Source organism: Furipterus horrens, unplaced genomic scaffold, assembly GCF_987537825.1.
Source record: "Furipterus horrens unplaced genomic scaffold, mFurHor1.1.pri manual_scaffold_8, whole genome shotgun sequence".
NCBI lineage: Eukaryota > Metazoa > Chordata > Mammalia > Chiroptera > Furipteridae > Furipterus > Furipterus horrens.
In genome coordinates, this window is record NW_028327178.1 from 52,399,169 (window position 1) to 52,417,800 (window position 18,632).

Below are 18,632 nucleotides of genomic sequence, written 5' to 3' on the forward strand. Positions count from 1 at the left end.
CTGTTGTTGTTTAGCTTGTTGAGAAAAGAGATGATGGTTAGAAGCTGGTTTCTGGGGGGTTGGGGAATGCATGCAGCTTTCCTACCTGCTGAGGAGACAAGGGCAGCCAAGCAAACATCAAAAGCAGTCCTGTTATCAGACAGACAGGAACATGGGATGGTGACAGGTGTTAAATGCCACATAAATGATAAAGTGGCTGTTGGTTCCATAGTTTCCTCTTCATGGGATCTTCATCCTGGCTTATGCTGTGTCTAGTCAGGTGCAAGCAAATGGCACTTCACTGTGGCATCTCTGCTCCCTTCAAAGATGAATACTCAGAGGTCACACTTTGGTGTTTAAGGGCCTGGCTGGTCAAAGAGAGTGCCGTCGGGGCTTCCAAGCTGGGTACTCCATTAGGCCCTTGACTTGTGTGAAACCCAGGCTTTGGGTGTAGTCCCCTTACCATGGGGCATGGCGATTTCTGTCCTGCCATTGCCTTGGCTCTGTCACTGCAGAGTCTCAGGGTCACCTTATATAGACTCTGTGAGCTGCTTTCTCACAGACAGTGGGAGGGTATGTGAATCATGTCTCTGCATTACTTTGGATTATTACAAATGGTGCTATCTGAACACCAAGTGTTATTGCCAGTAGAGACTGATGGAGGGAAATAATAAGTAACCGAAAATCCTGGATGTAGCTAAAAGTGAACATGGAAACCATGACCAAGTCCAAGAGTCATACCTGTATTTAAGAAATAAATTTATGAAATGCTATAGTATTCGATGTGGTATTAAGTTATAAGTATGGTATGGAGTACCAAAGTGCTTTATGTTTAGATTATATTTTAAGTTGTGGTACATACTAAATGGGTTTATTCAGATGAAAATACTAACTTACTATCTGCCAAGTCTCATAAACAAAGATGTCAAAATACTCCCAGAAAAAAACCCCAGTTTACTTGTGAATATATTTAATTAGTATTAATGCTATCTTTAAAGGATATAATAAAATTATGTGAAAAACTATGTTCACTGCTAAAGAATACCTCAGTGATTTACTATAAAAGTAGTAGATTTATAACCACTTAATTCACAGCTGCTCACCTAGATTTATCTATTCACACTTCTAGAAAGTACATTACATATATATGTACATACACATGTACATATACCCAAACATATAGGTATTAACATGTACACAATGTAATATATATATAATTTAGGGATAACATGAAATTCACATGGTCATATCACTTCCTAATGCAGAGAATGACCAATATATTTATCTACAAATTAGTGACACAATTAGATTTATGCCTGTTGCTTGCTTTATCACCCACATGTATCACAACTTGCTTATGTCAGTCATGTTAACACAAATAGGCATTTCTAAAAGTAAGCCCCAGGTATCCCATGAAGATCTTTCCAAGTGATTTCCCATCATCTTGAAGAAACATAGTAATCTATCTTTAGGATTTATTCAGGTTTAAGGTCAGAAATTTTAATTTAAGACCAACATGCTATTTCTGAGGAAGGTATGACTGAGTCCACAATATTCTTAAAATCCTTCATAATATTACTCAGGTGCTGGCAAGTCTACCCCTAAGTTAGTAGCAGGCAGTTCTCACAAATACTAAGTTTGGGGAATGTAGTAAGTAATTAAAGGTTGGCTGTTCTAGACTCCACTGGCTTGCTGGGGCTGGACTTCTTTTCCTGGCAGCAGTCTGATAATGGTCAGGGTCAGAAAGTTGTTCCTTGGGAAATGATAAAATTTTGCTGTGATCTAGGCTTCAAACTCTATAAACTCCAAGTTTACCCTGGACTCAAAAAGGAGCTTCCTGGAGTCCCAAATCTATCCAGTACAGAACAAAGGTAATTAGTTCAGATATGGCAAATTGGGTCATGTGTTATAGAGTAACACTGGTCATATCCAGCATCTAACTACTGTAATGTTCAGCCTAAACAGTCCATTACAATGCCCCAGGGCTGGTGCAGCCCACTAGGGTAACTCTGAGGGTCCTACACAAAGGATCCCAAGTAGGGAGGCTGGCAGTCCAGGACATCCTTGATAGGGCCTCCTCACACCCACCTTATGGAATGTACTATAAAATAAGACTTGTGGTCCCTGGTTGAAGGGAAAGCTTTAAGAAATAACACATTAAAGTGCCATTCTCTATTCCACTAACTCTCAAAAAATATATTGAAAACAAAAATGGTGTTCATAGCAGTCCAAGAACATTACAATGTTTTATTTTAAAATAGTAAACCCAACCTATACTAGGTACCTGGCAATGGAATATGGACACCAACAGCTAGCATCTAATTAGGTATTCCAGGACACTGTCCTCAAAGGAGAATGCTTAGTATCCTGACTTGGGGTTATGGGAGAAGGGGTGGTGGGTGGGGGTAGAGAGAGAGTGAGTCTAATCTGATAAAGAGAGCTGTTCTAACCCACACAGACTTATCTGGACTTTTTGAGATGTCTGAATTTTCATGAGTCCAAATATCTCACATGAGACTTCTTCATCAAAAGTAAATGAAGGGCCCTGGCTGGTGTGATTCAGTGGATTGAGTACCGGCCTGAAAACCAAAGGGTCACCGGCTCAATTCCCAGTCAGTGCACATGCCTGGGTTGTGGGCCAGGTCCCCAGTTGGGTATGTGTGAGCGGTAACCACACATTGATGTTTCTCTCTGTCTCTTTCTCCCTCCCCTTCTCTCTATAAATAAATAAATAAAATCTTTAAAAAAAAAAGGTAGTTTGGATATATGTTCCTCCCTGATTTCTAGCTTGGTGAGCAAATGCATAAGCATTCTTATCAGTAAGAGAATCACATGTCCTGAAATACTAATTGAATTCTTAAAATCCCTGTGATGGTCCAAGAGTGTCTTGCAGGGTAAACAATCTCTGAATGTACAATAAGGCATATAAGTTATTTATCACAACCCCATTTCCCTGGTGTTCAATAGGCATAAGTAACACTGTCATGAGAAAAAATATTGGGGAAGTTATGGCCTCCAACTTCTCCGTTGTCTAAGATGTGGTGAAACTGACAATATGGTCACACCCCTCCAAGGAGACCTAACTCACATCAAGTTGTATGCCACCAAGAGTGTAAGACTGGACAAACATCTTTACTCAAACGCAGTCCTACTAGAAAGCAGGTTTCAGGCTCTGACTGGTGGCCTCCCATTCTAAGAACAAGGCTGTGGTTTCCATTAATTCATTTTGGTCTCTTAGTTTCTGGCACCTACCTGTATTACAACCACCTCTGTAGCTCCTATGCCCTTTTGAACAACACCATTACCACTTCTTCATTTAATGAATCAGGCATAGCCATTACATTGGAATTCAGAGACATGAGAGTTTGGGGAGAGTTTGAGAGCACAGAGAGCTACACTTTATAGCCCTGGACCCCCAAAACTCTGTTGACACTAGCTCAATCTTCATCCTCCTGAGCTGGAGGAACAACTGGCACTTTTGTCCACCTCCAAAGAGCTGCTTAGGCTTTTTTATTTCTCATGAGGTTACTTTCTCTCAATTCATATTTTCCAAGAACTTTAGGCATTTGAGGTCCAGTCTCTTCTGAAGCTGATAAGGAAAGATATGTAAGAGGACTGAGAATCTATTACCCTCAAAAAAATCAAGGTTATTGTAAACAAGTAAGGGCTACTGTGTATTAAGAGTTCATTTATAGAGTATCTTTCTTTCCCCTATATAAAATAATTCAGTTTCTCACAGGTTGGGCCCAGGACAATATACCTGCCTGCCCTGTAATCAGTTTATATAGATTGAAAATTTGAGATATCTGTTGTATGTTATGGTTTAATCCTCCAACTTATTTGGAAAGTGAAGCTATATTATACCTATGTTCCAGCATTGTTTATGTGAAAGAAAGTAGTTAATTAACCTTATAGCATCCTTAACTTATAGCTCCTAAGTAAAGCACTAAAAAAAGTTTCTAAAGAGAGCCTGTAGTCTCCAAAGGGTCTCAGAGCGAAAGAGAATGTATTGCATTATATTAGAAGCAAGCAGCTTGGCAGGGTAAACTTGGGTAGACAACATTTCTGTGAAAAAAACATGTAACTAGAAGATAGCTCTCCTCCACTCTTGCTGCCTTGCAAAATAACTGGAAATAAAAGGTGCCTTAGTAACACATAAGGCTAGTTAGCCTTAAAATTTCTTTGCAAGTATTAGACTTTATTGAAATGGATTCTTTTCCTAATATCAAGTGGAGAGCACAGTAATAAAACTACTTATGGTCTATTAAAAAGGAATAACATTCTTTATAGAATTCTCTGCCTTTTATGTAACAATCAATCAGTACCTGAATCCAGTATAGACCTTTATGAATTTTCAATGTTTTTTTCAACACATTATCAATGTGAAGATGTTACTTTTTCAATTACATGTATATTTTGTCCATGTACAAATCACTTCTTCCTCACTCCATGTTTCAGAATACATTGTCCAAAAAATTTGACCAGTGATTAAATATTTATTAAAAAAAGACTGGTGAATAGCTAAATTCCTTGGAAATTATAACCAACTCTAGAAAAAAATCAAGAAGTTATTATTAATCTCGCTTTACAAATGACAAGAGTGAAACTCCCTGAGCTTTCATTGAGCTGTTCTTTTTTTGCCCCAGAATTTCAGCCTAACTTTCTCAACAACAGCAGCCATTTCTTGAACGCACACTAAATACATGGCATCATACTTGGATCTTTACATACATTATATTGTTCAGTTTTTCACAACAATCTTGCATGGTGTGTTAGTCTTTTTGAATTCTTACTGGGAAAAAATGTAGTTATGGTTTGCAGAGTGCTCATTCTAATTCCTGACAAATGAGTGCCTTTATCATTGACCCTTCCAGAGAATGGGAAGACAGAAGCTTACAAAGCAGATACTTTCTTCCTAACTGTGGGAGATATAAAGCAGAAACTAATGAGGCATCAGTGTTTGCTCTTAAATTTCCTTGATCAGGTTTAGGAAAGCCAAGGCAGCCTCTTTACTTCCATGAAGCTTCAAGAACCATCCTGACAGAACAAAGAGTGTCCTCTTTGCAGCACATGGTGATTTTGACCTCCAAATGTTCTAGGGCTTGAGTTACCTTCTGTTCCACAGCCAGCCCGAGAATTCCTTCCAGATCTTTCCTGGCTCAAGGTCTCCCGTCCAGTGAAAGAAGGTGTCTTCAAGTTGGATTCCTCCACACATTAGCAGACCCTTGATATTTCAAGTTCAAGTGACAGATATTGGAGCAGCTCAGGTCAAGATGGAGAGAAATTTAGTTCATTCAGTGAAGCATGTTGCATGTGCAGTGTGGAGGATCCTTTGGGTGGAACTATATAACTGGTATCTGTGTTCTTTCTAGCCACCAGTATACCCCAGTGAATTATCCTGCTAGCACTCTGCTTTCATGTTGGCCCTGGATGAGCTACAGAGTGTGGCAAATAAGGTTTACAGTTGTTCATATAAAAAATAAATTAATTAATAATAATACAAGAATAAACTCTGTGTCTCACATACTCACAGCAGTAAACCTACTTTTGCCCTACCCTGTATGTACTTTCATTCTTTATGTCTTCCCATAGATGACTTAGGTAGCCACTATCACTTTGAACTAATTAATACTCTTATTTTCAATATAATAAGTTCAATGCCAAAGACATGCAGTATGTTAAATAAATACATTACTTTTTTAATTGTAAAAATATTTAGTATGAGGTCTACCCATTTAACAACATTTAAAGTGTACAATATAGTATTGTTAACTATAGGCACAATATTGTATGGCAGATCTCTATAATTAACTTATCTTGTATAAGTGGAACTTTATACCCATTGGATAACAACACCCTATTTCTCTCTCCCTGAAGCCCCTGACAATCACCATTCTACTCTCTGCTTCTATGAGTTTGTCTCTTAGATATCACATACAAATGGAATCACACAGTATTTGTCTTTCTGTGACTAGTTTATTTCACTTAATGAATGTCCTTTTGGTTCATCTATATTGTTGTATTATGTAGGATTTCCTTATTTTTATAGGGTGAATAATATTCTACGAGCTAAGTGTCACTGGTTCGATCTTCCAGTCAGGGCACATCAGAGAAGGAAAACTCTGATTCCAAAAAACCTCCGCTGCCTTGCGGCATACCTCTTCAGGGGAAAGGCTAAGGGAGTAAACCCCGACAGAAAATCCGGAGCTGGAGTCCCTAAGGCAGTTTGACGTTGTAGCCAACACCGGCAACTCCTGCGGCGCACCTGAAGCCAAGCTGTATTGACTCCGTCTTTCCCTTGGATCCTTCAGCTGCGAAGAGAGGGGGTATCTGCTGCATGGGCAACAGCAGACCCTCCATATCACCCTGCCCAGGCTCTGTAGCTTCAGTTTCACTGGAGAGGACACTCCAGCGTCATCGCAAGATGTCGATTCAACACGGGAGGAGACAGATACTGTGTCACTCCCAAGTCGGACTGCACAGCCATTCTCAGCGGTGCAGATAGACTCTTAAGAAGCTACACCATCGTCTCTCGAGACGGTCGGCTGCCGACAACAATAATATATACCACATTTTGTTTTTCCATTCATCCACCTATGGACATTTAGGTTGTTTCTACAACTTGGCTATTGTGAATAATACTGAAATGAACATGAGAGTATACTGATTTCAATTCTTTGGGATAAATACCCAGAAGTGGGATTGCTGGATCAGATGGCAGTTCTATTTTTTAATTTTTTGAAGAACCACCATATTATTTTATGTAGTGGTTATACCACTTTACATTCTCAACAACAATATGTAATGGTTCTTATTTCTTTACATCTTCTACAACACTTGTTATTATTATTTTTTATAATGGCCATTATAGGAGGTACAAAGGAATATCTCATTGTGGTCTTGATTTGCATTTGCCTGATGATTTTAGTATACCTCCTAGCCATTCACATGTCTTCGTTAGAGAAATGCCTATTTGAGTATATTGTCCATTTTTAAAAATTAAGTTTTTTTAAAGAACAGTTTAAGGTTCACAGGAGAACCGAGGGGAAGGTACAGAGATTTTCCCTACGCCTCCTGCCTCCCACATAAATAGCCTCCCCGTTATCAACATTCACCACCAGAAGGATACATTTGTTACAAGTGATGAACCTTCTGGTGATTGAGACATCACAATCACCAGAAGTCCATATTTACATTATGGTTCACTCTTGGTGTTGTGCATTTTATGAGTTTAGACAAGTATTCATAATTATGCCATTGTGCAGAGTGTTTTCACTGCCTTAAAATCCTTTTGTTCTGCCTATTTATCTCCCCACCACCTGCCAACAGATGGCAACCATTGATATTTTTACTGTCTTCATAGTTCTGCCTTTTCCAGAATGTCTTGTAGATGGAATCATACAGATTGGCTTCTTTCACTTAGTAATATGCATTTAAGTTTCCACCAATTTTTTCATGGCTTTGTAGATCATTTCATTTTAGCGATGAATACTATTTCATTATCTATATGTACTAGTTATTTATCCATTCACTTACTGAAAGAGATCTTGGTTGCTTGCAAGTTTTTGGTAGTTATGAATAAAATTGTCATAATCATCCCTAGCAGGTTTTGTGTGGATATAAGTTTTCAACTCTTATGGGTATACATCAAGGACTATAATTGCTGGATCACATGGTAAGAGTACGTTTAATTTCATAAGAAACTGCTCAACTATATTGCAAAGTGGCTGTATCATTTAGCATTTCACAAGCAATGCTCAACATTTGGTGTGGTCAGCATTCTGGACATTGACCATTCTAATAGATGGGCTATGGTATCTTGTTGTTTAAATTTGCATTTCCCTGATAACACATGATGTGAAGCATAATTTCAGAAGCTTATTTGCCATGTGTATATCTTTGATGAGATGTTTGTTAAGGTCTTTAGCCTATTTTTTTTTAGGATCTTTAGCCTATTTTTAATTGGATTGTTTGTTTTCTTATTATTAAGTTTTAAGAGTTCTTTATATATTTTGGATGACAGTCCTTTATGGATGTGTCTGTTGCAAACATTTTCTCCCAGTCTGAAGTTTGGCTTCTCATTCTCTTGACATTATCTTTCACAGAGCAAAAGTTTTTAATTTTAGTGAAGTCTAGCTTATCAATCATTTCTTTCATAGATCATGTCTTTGGTTTGTATATAAAAAGTCATCACCATACCCAAGGTCACGTGTTCTTTTTTTATGTTATCTTCTAAGAGTTTTATAATTTTGTGTTTTACATTTAGGCCTATGATTCATTTTGAGTTAACTTTTGTGAAGGGTGAAATGTCAGCATCTAGATTCTCTCTTTTTTTCTTTTTACACATGGATATGCAGTTTTTCCAGCACCATTTGTTGTCCCATTGTATTGCCCTTACTCTTCTGTCAAAGATCAGTTGTCTACTTATGTGGCTCTATTTCTGGAGTGTCTATTCTTCTCCATTCATCTACTTGTCTCTCATTTTCTCCTATGCCACACTGTCTTGATTACTATAGGTTTACAGTAGTCTTGAAGTTGAGTGGTATCAGTCCCTTAACTTTGTTCTCCTTCAATATTGTGTTGACTATTCTTGATTTTTTTGGTTCTCCATATAAATTTTAGAATTAGTTTGTTGAGATATACAAAATACCCTGCTGGGGTTTTTATTGGAATTACACTGAATCTATAGATCAAGTTGAGAAGGACTGACATTGGCAATATTGGGTCTTCCTATCCATGAATATAGAATATCTCTCTATTTGTTTGGTCATTTTAAAATTAGTTCATTTTATAGTTTTTCTCATACAGCTCTTGTACATATTTTGTTAGATTTAGAGCTAAATATTTAATTTTTAGGGTGCTGATATAAATGGCATTGTGCTTTTTTTTATTTTGAGAGTACATTTATTAAAGCTGGGGACAGTGAAACAAAGAAGGGCTTAGGATAGAAGAAGCAACAGGAAAGAACCTAGGTGGGGCTGCTTTGGCTCACTGAGAAATAAAAGTTACAGTGACAGAAGTGAACCAATGCAGGACTGCTATTGGCTCACTGAAGAGAAAAGGAGGCCTTGGAGAAAGGTTCAGGGGATTAGCCTGGGATGAGCTGCCACTGGTCATTGCTGGTTGCAAGTCTCATGGGAATCCTTGGAGTTTAGGAGATGTACACTTAATATGGAACAAAGTCATGGACATGTTCCTAGGAGGGAAAAGACTGTTCTAATTTCAAATTTCACTTGTTCATTGCTGTTGTATGGAATAGTAATTGACTGTTGTATACCAACCTTGTAATTCTGCAATTTTGGAATAATTGCATATTAGTTCCAAGGGTTTTATTGCTGATTCTTTCAGGTTTTCTACACAGATGATCATGTCATTTGTGAACAAATACAGTTTTATGTCTTTCTTCCCTATCTGTATAACCTTTATTTCTTTTTCTTGCCTTATTGCATTAGCTAGAACTTTTAGTATGATGTCAAAAAGGATTGGTGAGAGGGGATTTCCTTATTTTGTACTTTACTTTAGTGGGAAAACATCAAATTTCTCACCATGAAGTTTGATATTAGCTGTGGGGTTTTGTAGTCTTTATCAAGTCCTGTATTCCTAGTTTACTGAGTTTTTAATCATGAATGGATTTTGACAAATGCTTTTTCTGCCTCAATTGATATGATCATGTGATTTTTCTTTTTTAGGTTATTGACATTATGGATTACATAAATTGATTTTTGAATGTTCAACCAGTCTTGCACACCTAGAATAAATCCCACTTAGTCATGGTGTAAAATTTTAAAACATTTTACCCATTTTTTTTTTTGAGTCGTATAGCCTTTATTAGCAACTAAAATGGAAGATAACTGTTGTACAACACAGGTAGTAATTAACTATATGTGGAGATTTATTATATTCTTGATCATTTATAAATGCAATTTCTTTATAAAAATATTTCACCTTTTTTGTTTGTGTACAATTTGCAAAACTATAGCAGAATATATACGCACAAGTCTGCAAAGAGTGAAACTTTAGGCTATGGTAAATGCTTTACAAGTTACTTTCAAAAGTCTGTCTGCCACCACTGGGCCTTTACATTGCCATTATTATTATTATTTTAATCAAAATATTTGATGCCAACCTTCTTTCCACTGCCCTAAACTATAAAAGTTTTTTAATGAGTTGAAATTAAGGAAGGACTGCACCTACTAGAAGAGAAGAAAGTTCTATAAGTTTGAAGTTTCAGAATTCCCCCAAACCAGGACCTGTATCTTGGTAAGAGCTAGGCTGGGACTTGGAACAGAGTATAGGTATGTGCAGGTGGCATCCTTGAGAATTCAGTGCTTCAGAGGACCATGAGTACTCCAGCTACATAACTTACTAAACTGTCTTGCCAGATTTTACACTGGCTTGACTGGCATAACTCAAAAAGAAAAAGGTCATATTCATTCCATTCTTCTGGAGCTCCATGATAGCATTTAATAACATCCTGAGATGTCTTCCACATATAATATTACATTATTTCTTCAAGTAATTGTTAAAAGGTACAGGGTCATTCTATAATACTCATACCCATTTTATGTAGATGTTCAATAGATCTATAAATCTCCCCCCTGGAATTTATCATAGTAATTGTAACAGAATCTTTGACCTTCCCAGGCTTTAGTTATGTATAAGGCAAATTCATTTCAATACTGTTTGCCTTCATCTGTCTGCAGAGATTTGTGCTCAAACATTCCTGTCTTCCTTAGTTCTCTGTAAATCTCTCTGGCAATACAAGGTCATACATTGGTGTTCTAGACGTATATATATATCCACATTGGCAAGTGCAAATCCAGAGAGGGACACATGATGGGAAGGCCCAAGGAAGAAAATTATCTGGGTAATAGATGGATCCACTTGTTTGTAAGCTTGAGCAGCACAAAACCCACAGTGCATATTTCCTGCGTGGAGTGTAACAGTGACACTAGCAGGTCTTTTGTAGACTGTACCTGTGGAAAACCCTGCAGTCCTGAGTCTGTGTACCAGCAACTGGCGACTGGCTTTCCAGTGGCAGACCACGCAGTTGGACATCTTGGTGCCTGTACCTCCCTCCCAAGGTACAAGTAGATGAGTGAGCCGGCAGAACGGCAGGAGGGCTACTGGAGCAGTTGAGACACTGTGGGCGGCTAAGGAAAGGGGATCATCTCTGCCCAGGGGGAGAAGGAAAATGAGGTGGTAGCAGTGGCATCAGCAACAATCACCACAAACTCTGGTGACTACCAGAAGATGGGGACCAAGTGGGCTTCACTGAAGCTCGGGCCGTGCCCCTGGTGTTGCTGCTGCTTTTCAGCCTTGGCTGGTTCCACGAATCTGCTCCCAAGTCCTCCTCCCCTCCCAGCCTGGGGGAGCTACAACCAGTGACCCCACCCCCTTGATTCTGTGCCTGCCCCTCTTCCCACCCCCTGAGGGACTCCTGCTCATTTTTAAATCAATTATTATTTTTTGTTATTGGGTTGTGGAAGTTCTTTATATATTTTGAATATTTAACCCCTTGTCAGATACAGGGTTTGCAAATATTTTCTCCAATTTCACAGGTTACCTTTCACACTAGCAGTAAACTAAGAAGGTGAAAACCTTGTACACTGAAAACTGCAAAACACTGATGAAAGAAACTAAAGCAGAAGCAAATAAATGGGAGGAGATTCCTTGTTCATAGATTAAAAGAATTAATATTGTTAAAATGTCCATATGACTCAGAGAGATGTACAGATTCAATGCAATACCTATCAAAATCTCAGTGGCATGTTTTGCAGAAATCCTAAAATGTGTATAGAACCACAGTGGACCCCAAATAACTAAAGCTAACTTGAGAAAGAAAGACAAAGCTGGAGGCATAATACTTTCTAATTTCAAAATATATTGCGAGGCCAAAGTAATTAAAATAGTATGTTATAGACCAGTATAACAGCCTAGCATAAAGACAGACATGTGGACCAATGGAACAGAATAAAGAGCCCAGAAATAAACATACACTTATATGATCAACTGTTCTCTGACAAGGATGCCAAAATGCATTAGGATATTCTCTTCAACTAATGGTGTTGGGAAAACAGGATATACAGATAAAAAATAATAATAAAATTTGACCTTTAAACTACACACAAAAGTTAAATCAAAATGTATTAAAGGCATATACACGGAGACCTGAAACTGTAAAACTCCTACCAAAAAAACATAGGGAAAAGGTTTCATGACATTAGTCTTGGCAATGATTTCTTGGATCAGATTCCAAAAGCAAAGGCAACAAAAGCAAAACTAAACAAGCAGGACTAAATTTAAAAAAAAAAAAAAAGCTTCTGGCTCTTTCACCAGGGACCCGCCAACATGGGCCGCGTTCGCACCAAGACCGTGAAGAAGGCGGCCCGGGTCATCATCGAGAAGTACTACACGCGCCTGGGCAATGACTTCCACACCAACAAACGCGTGTGCGAGGAGATCGCCATTATCCCCAGCAAGAAGCTCCGAAACAAGATAGCGGGCTATGTCACGCATCTGATGAAGCAGATTCAGAGAGGCCCTGTGAGAGGCATCTCCATCAAGCTGCAGGAAGAGGAGAGAGAGAGGAGAGATAATTACGTGCCGGAGGTTTCAGCCCTGGATCAGGAGATCATTGAAGTTGATCCCGACACTAAGGAGATGCTGAAGCTCTTGGACTCTCCAACCTGCGGGTCACTCAGCCTACTATTGGGATGAATTTCAAAACACCACGTGGAGCTGTTTGAATCCTTCTGTTGTGCTGTAATATTATCAATAAACCATTGATGCCAAAAAATAAATAAATAAAATAAAAATAAAAGCTTCTGTGCAGCAAAGGAAACAATAGCGTGAAAAAGCTACCTATGGAGTGGAAGAACATATTGCAAACTGTATCTAATAAGGGGTTAATATTCAAAGTATATTTAAGGAACTCTTAAACTCAATAGAAACAAACAAACAACCCCCCAAATAAACAAGCCTAGATTTAAACAATGAGCAAAGGACTTGAACACAGCTTTTTTAAAAATTTACATTTTATATTGTGCCTTCCTAGAATTTTTTTTTTTTTTTTTTTTTTTTTTTGCCATCGTAACAACTGAATGATGTCACAGATGGATTGCGTAAGTATGGAAGTTGAGGCTTCACAAAAGAATTGGTCGAAGATGAGAACTAGCTCTGATTTCCAAATATAAATAATTTCAATAGCCAAGAAAACAAAGTCCCCGGTATAATAAAATGCATTCTCTAAAGAATCTTCTTTGAGTGTGTTCCAGCACAAATGTCTAGCTGCAGTATTCATAGCAAACTCTAGCCAACCTCTGCATTTCCTTATTAGCTTGAAACTAAATGGCAGGAAACACCCAGGACACCAATAATATTTCAGAATCTTGTGCCAGTTTCAAACTGAGTAGATGTACTATGGAGTTAGTTTCTAAGTACTTTGAAAAATTCCATTGACATGAGAGATAACAAACTTGAAAGGCAAGTCATTTTCTGAATCAATAAATAAAACATCAAAGTGATTATTGAGTCAGAGATCCAAAGAAGTCATGTGAAAATTTCAGCATAATAAAGCAGTGAATATGAATTTAAATGAGCAGCCTGATTACAAAAACAACAACAACAAACAAACAAGCAAAAATACTTTATATTTCTGGACCAACCATTCTCCTAGGGAATGATGTAGGCATCATCACTGTACTATGCACAATTGTTAATTTGTGCCTGGTTTCTGAATTTATTTTTAGACAACAGAGAGCCAGAAGTTTACTTTTCATTTGTAATTCACTTGAAGAGCACTGAGATGTTGAAGAGAATGGTGGTATTAAAAATAATTTAAAAGTAATTAGAACTCTGGAAGCCCAGAGTTCTTATGACAATACATAAATTTAAAGAAGAGAATGTAAAATCTCTTGCCTTTAGCTGATCTATCTAATGACTGGTAAGATATCCAGAAAGACAGATCTTGTCCTGGAAACTGCTTTCTCATTTTGCTGTTTCTCTGAGCAGGTTGGGCAGAACTGTTAATTCCTACAGGCTTTCCATTGGTGCCTTGTGCGCTGTGCTCTCGCTTTCTTAGACATGCAGTGAAAAGAGTGTGGGCGTCTGAGCCAAACAGACCTGTGTTTGAATTCCTGCTTGTCCTCTTCTCTCTGGTGCCCTTTGGGTTAGGTCCTTCAGCTTCTCTTCGTTCAGTTTCCTCACTTATGTAACGAGAATCATAACCTAGTAGAACAGAAGCTTTCATAATAGGCTTGAATTTGCCAGTGTCCTGGATCCGTGGACTATCCCATTTCCTCAGGAAAATATACTGGCTGATGCCGATGGCCTGCTTTAGCACCTTGCTCCCCAGAGTGTGAACCATCAGCATTGCAACACACGTGAGTTTGTTAGGAAGGCACATCCCAGGCCCCATCTCAGACCCGGGGAATCAGAATCGGTGTTTCAATAAAATCTTTCTCTCTGTAGGTGATTCTTGTGCATCTTAAAGTTTGAGAGGTGTGACTTAAGTTTACCTGCTGCCACCAGGTGAGTTGTATGCCTATTAAGTTATTTTAATTCCCAGCCTTATTTATGCTGGCTGTATTTTTTGTTGTAATTATAGAAATAATTTCAAAGCTGATTTTTTAATAGAAAAATATTTATAAACAAAATAGTTACTAAAATTTTTTAAAAGGACATCGTTTTCTCCACGAAACCCAAGTTGACTGTTTTGCAGAGACAATATAAAAAGTGACTGAAAATGTTGCTGCTGAGTAAAATACATATCAGAGAACTGTAAGTTACTGGTTAGCATAGGGGACAAAAATATGGAGGGAATCTAAGCTCTAATGATTTCAAAAGCATCTCTAAGCTCTTCCTTCTCATTAAAGAAATCAAAACTGAAAATTGTGGGCCAAGCTTTACAAGTGAGATGTATGCAAAAAATTACTGAACAATGAGGAGAGAAAGTCCCTGATTCCTTATGAAAAGATTGAGGAGTAAATATATGCTCATATGTTTTTGATTAAAATATCCAAATTCATAAGATCTTCTCTAAAACCAAGGTCCTTAAATTTGGTACCTATGTTTTCTTCTATATAATTTATTGTTTCAGATATATATTTAGGTCTTTGATCTATTTAGAATTAATTTTCTACATAGGTGGTAAAAGGTAAAAAGGGCCAAATATATGTTAACAGATGATTTGATTTGACTTTAGGTGATGGGCACACAATATACAGGTCACGTATCATAAAAATGTACTATATAATCTTATTAACCAATGTCACCCCAGTAATTCAATTTAATAATCAAATGAAGTCAAATATTCAAGATATATTTGGATCATCATCTTGGTATTAGCTGAACAGCTATCATTCCTGTGGTGCATGTACCCTGTCGAACCCACCTTGCAGAATTGTTGTAAAGATTAGAAATGATGAATATGTATGGTTCAGAGTAGTTGCTAAACAAATGAAAGTTACTAGAGGGTGATCCTGTTGTTTATTACTGTGCATCTTGGGGCCTTGATGCATCTTTGGAGCCCCTCTCCTTCATGAGGCATTTTACTTTAAGGACTATTACATATAAGGTGTTGGAAGTGGCACTGTGAACATTACAAAGAGACTGATGCACTGACTCCAACTTCTAAGAATTTGCAGTTGAATACTAATAAGGTAACAGAAATAATGATCATTTAAGGTAAGGTGCTTTCTGTGCATTTTGATAGTTATTCACTTTCAGAAAAATTTGACACAAAGTGAGGTGTAGACAACGCCTATAAATAACCATTTGAATGATACTGATTTTATTGTGTTTAAAGTCACATGACCTAAAGTTCACCATTTTAACCACTTTAAAGTGTACAGTTCAGGGCATTTAGTACATTCACAATGTTATGCAAATATAAACACTATCTGGTTCCACATTTTCATCACTCCAAAAGGAGACAAATACCCTTTAAGAAGTAACTCCCAGAATCCAGGAAATCACTAATCTGATTTCTGTTCTCTATGGATTTGTCTATTCTGGATATTTTATTTAAATGGTATCACATAATATGTTGCTTTTTTCTTTCTGGCTTCTTCACTTATATTTTCTAGGTTCTTCCATGTTGTGGTATTTATCAGTACTTCATTATAATATTCCACTGTATACCATATTTTGGTTGTTCATTCATCAACTCATGGACATACTTTTTTTAATTTGGGGGGTATTTCAAATGGTACTGTTATGAACACTCATGTACAAGCTTCTGTTTGAATACTTGTTTTCAGTTCTTTGGGGTATTATACCTAAGAGTCAAGTTGTTAGGTCACAGAGTAAGTCTTTGGCTAACTTCTTAAGAAACATCTGCTTCATATTACACTCCCACCAGCAGTGTATGAGAGTTTCAATTTCCCTATATCCTTGGCAACACTCACCATATTTCATTTTTTTAAATTATAGCCATACTAGGAGCTATGAACTGATTTTGCATTGTAGTTTGATTTGCATATCCCTAATGACTATTGATGTTGAGCATCTTATCATGTGCTTAGTTGCCATTTGTGTGTTGTGTTTAGACAAATGTCTTCCAGTTCTTCATTCATTTTGAATTGGGTTGTTCTGTCATTTAGTTGTTGAGTTATAAGAATTTTTTATATATTCTGGATCCTAGACCTTGTCAGAAATATGTATACCTCAAAGATATGTGGGTTCAGTTCCAGACCACTGCAATAAAGTATCACAATAAAGTGAGTCACATGATTTTTTGGTTTCTCAGTGCATATAAAAGTTATGTTTACACTAGTCCTGGCTGCTGTGGCTCAGTGGACTGAGCGTCGGCCTGCAAACCAAGTGTCGTTGGTTTGATTCCCAGTCAGGGCACATTACTAGGTTGCATGTCAGGTCCCCAGTTGGGGGCACGAGTGAGAGGTAACCACACAGTGATGTTTAAAAGAAAAGAAAAAAAAAGTTATGTTTACACTATACTGTAGTCCATTAAGTGTACAATAGCATTATGCCTAAAAAAACAATGTATATACCATAATTTAAAAGTACTTTATTGATTAAAAAATGTTAACTATCATCTGAGCCTTCAGTGAGTCATAACCTATTTGCTGGTATAAAGTCTTGCCTCATTGTTGATGAAGGTACAGTATTTGGGAAGCTCAATAAAGCAAAGCACAATAAAACAAGGTATGCCTGCATATAATTTAAAAATATTTCCCCTGATTCTGTGGGTTTTCATTTTTCTTTCTTGATTGTGTCCTTTGATGTACAAAATATTTTAATTTTGATGAAGTCCAATTATTTGCTTTTTTTCCTTGCTTGTACTTTTGATATTATATTTAAGAAACCATTGCCAAGTCCAAGGTCATGAAGATTCATTCCTATCTTTCTTCAAACAGTTTCATTGTTTTAGCTCTTACATTTAGGTCTTCAAACATTTTTGAGTCAAGTTTTGTATCTGGTGAGAGATAAAAGTCCAACTTCCTTCTTTTACATTGTGGATATCTTGTCCCAGCATGATTTGCTGGGGAAACTTTTTGTTTTTTCCCCATTGAATTGTCTTGACATGCTTGTTGAAATCAAGTGACAATAGGTATATAGATTTATTTATAAAGTCTCAATTCTATTCCATAATATATATGTATGTCGGCAGCCGTCCGTCTCGAGAGACGATGGTGTAGCTTCTTAAGAGTCTATCTGCACCGCCAAGAATGGCTGTGCAGTCCGACTTGGGAGTGACACGGTATCTGTCTCCTCCCGTGTTGAAGCTACAGAGCCTGGGCAGGGTTATATGGAGGGTCTGCTGTTGCCCATGCAGCAGACCCCCCCTCTCTTCGCAGCTGAAGGGTCCAAGGGAAAGACGGAGTCAATACAGCTTGGCTTCAGGTGCGCCGCAGGAGTTGCCGGTGTTGACTACAACGTCAAACCGCCTTAGGGACTCCGGCTCCGGATTTTCTGTCGGGGTTTACTCCCTTAGCCTTTCCCCTGAAGAGGTATGCCGCAAGGCAGCGGAGGTTTTTTGGAGTCAGAGTTTTCCTTCTCTGTGTAAGAGAAGAGGGGGGAAAAAAAAGACTCCAGTCAAGGTTCACACAATAAAACCTTTCAACGGAGACCAGGGTCCGGTAGAATTTTAGGAGGAAGGCGAATTTCTGTGAGCGGAGCAAAGTCACGGAGAACCAAGAATGGGGGGCAATTCCGTCTGTCCGGATGAATTAAAGAGGAAGAAGTGGGGTTTAAAGATGAGGTCGCAGGTGGCACTCCACCACGCCGAAGCCAGGTATCTCCTGCCACAAATCACGTCCCGCGGAGGCGCTACCTGGCCCGGAGAGCCGGGAGGCTTGCGGCTCATCAGCCCTACGGGACTGTACAGCCCAGGTCGTTCTTCTTCCAGATCGAAAGCCTCCCGGGTGGGAACCAACCAAGGTCGACACGACTTCGTTCCTCTCCCCACGCCATGGCCGGGACACCTGCCCGCACCTTCTCCACTAGCCGGTCCCTGCCCCGCGGCGTCGTGCCGCTGCCAGGCCGCCGCCCTCCCGGGAGGCCAAGCCCTCAGTTCCCCAGAAACCGCCTCCGGTCCGCCGAGGCAGTCAGGACACACATTTTATTTATATCTTTATTTATGATATATCCTATGTCAATACCACATTATTTTGATTACTATAGCTTTGTAG

The 18,632-nt window shown here is 38.3% G+C and overlaps 2 pseudogenes; one reads left to right on the top strand and one right to left on the bottom strand.

The window, feature by feature from the left end:
* Positions 1–10,309: 10,309 nt before the first annotated feature.
* LOC150002906 (protein MEMO1 pseudogene) lies at positions 10,310–11,037 on the bottom strand (annotated as a pseudogene).
* Positions 11,038–12,312: 1,275 nt separating this feature from the next.
* LOC150002907 (small ribosomal subunit protein eS17 pseudogene) lies at positions 12,313–12,764 on the top strand (annotated as a pseudogene).
* Positions 12,765–18,632: the final 5,868 nt, after the last annotated feature.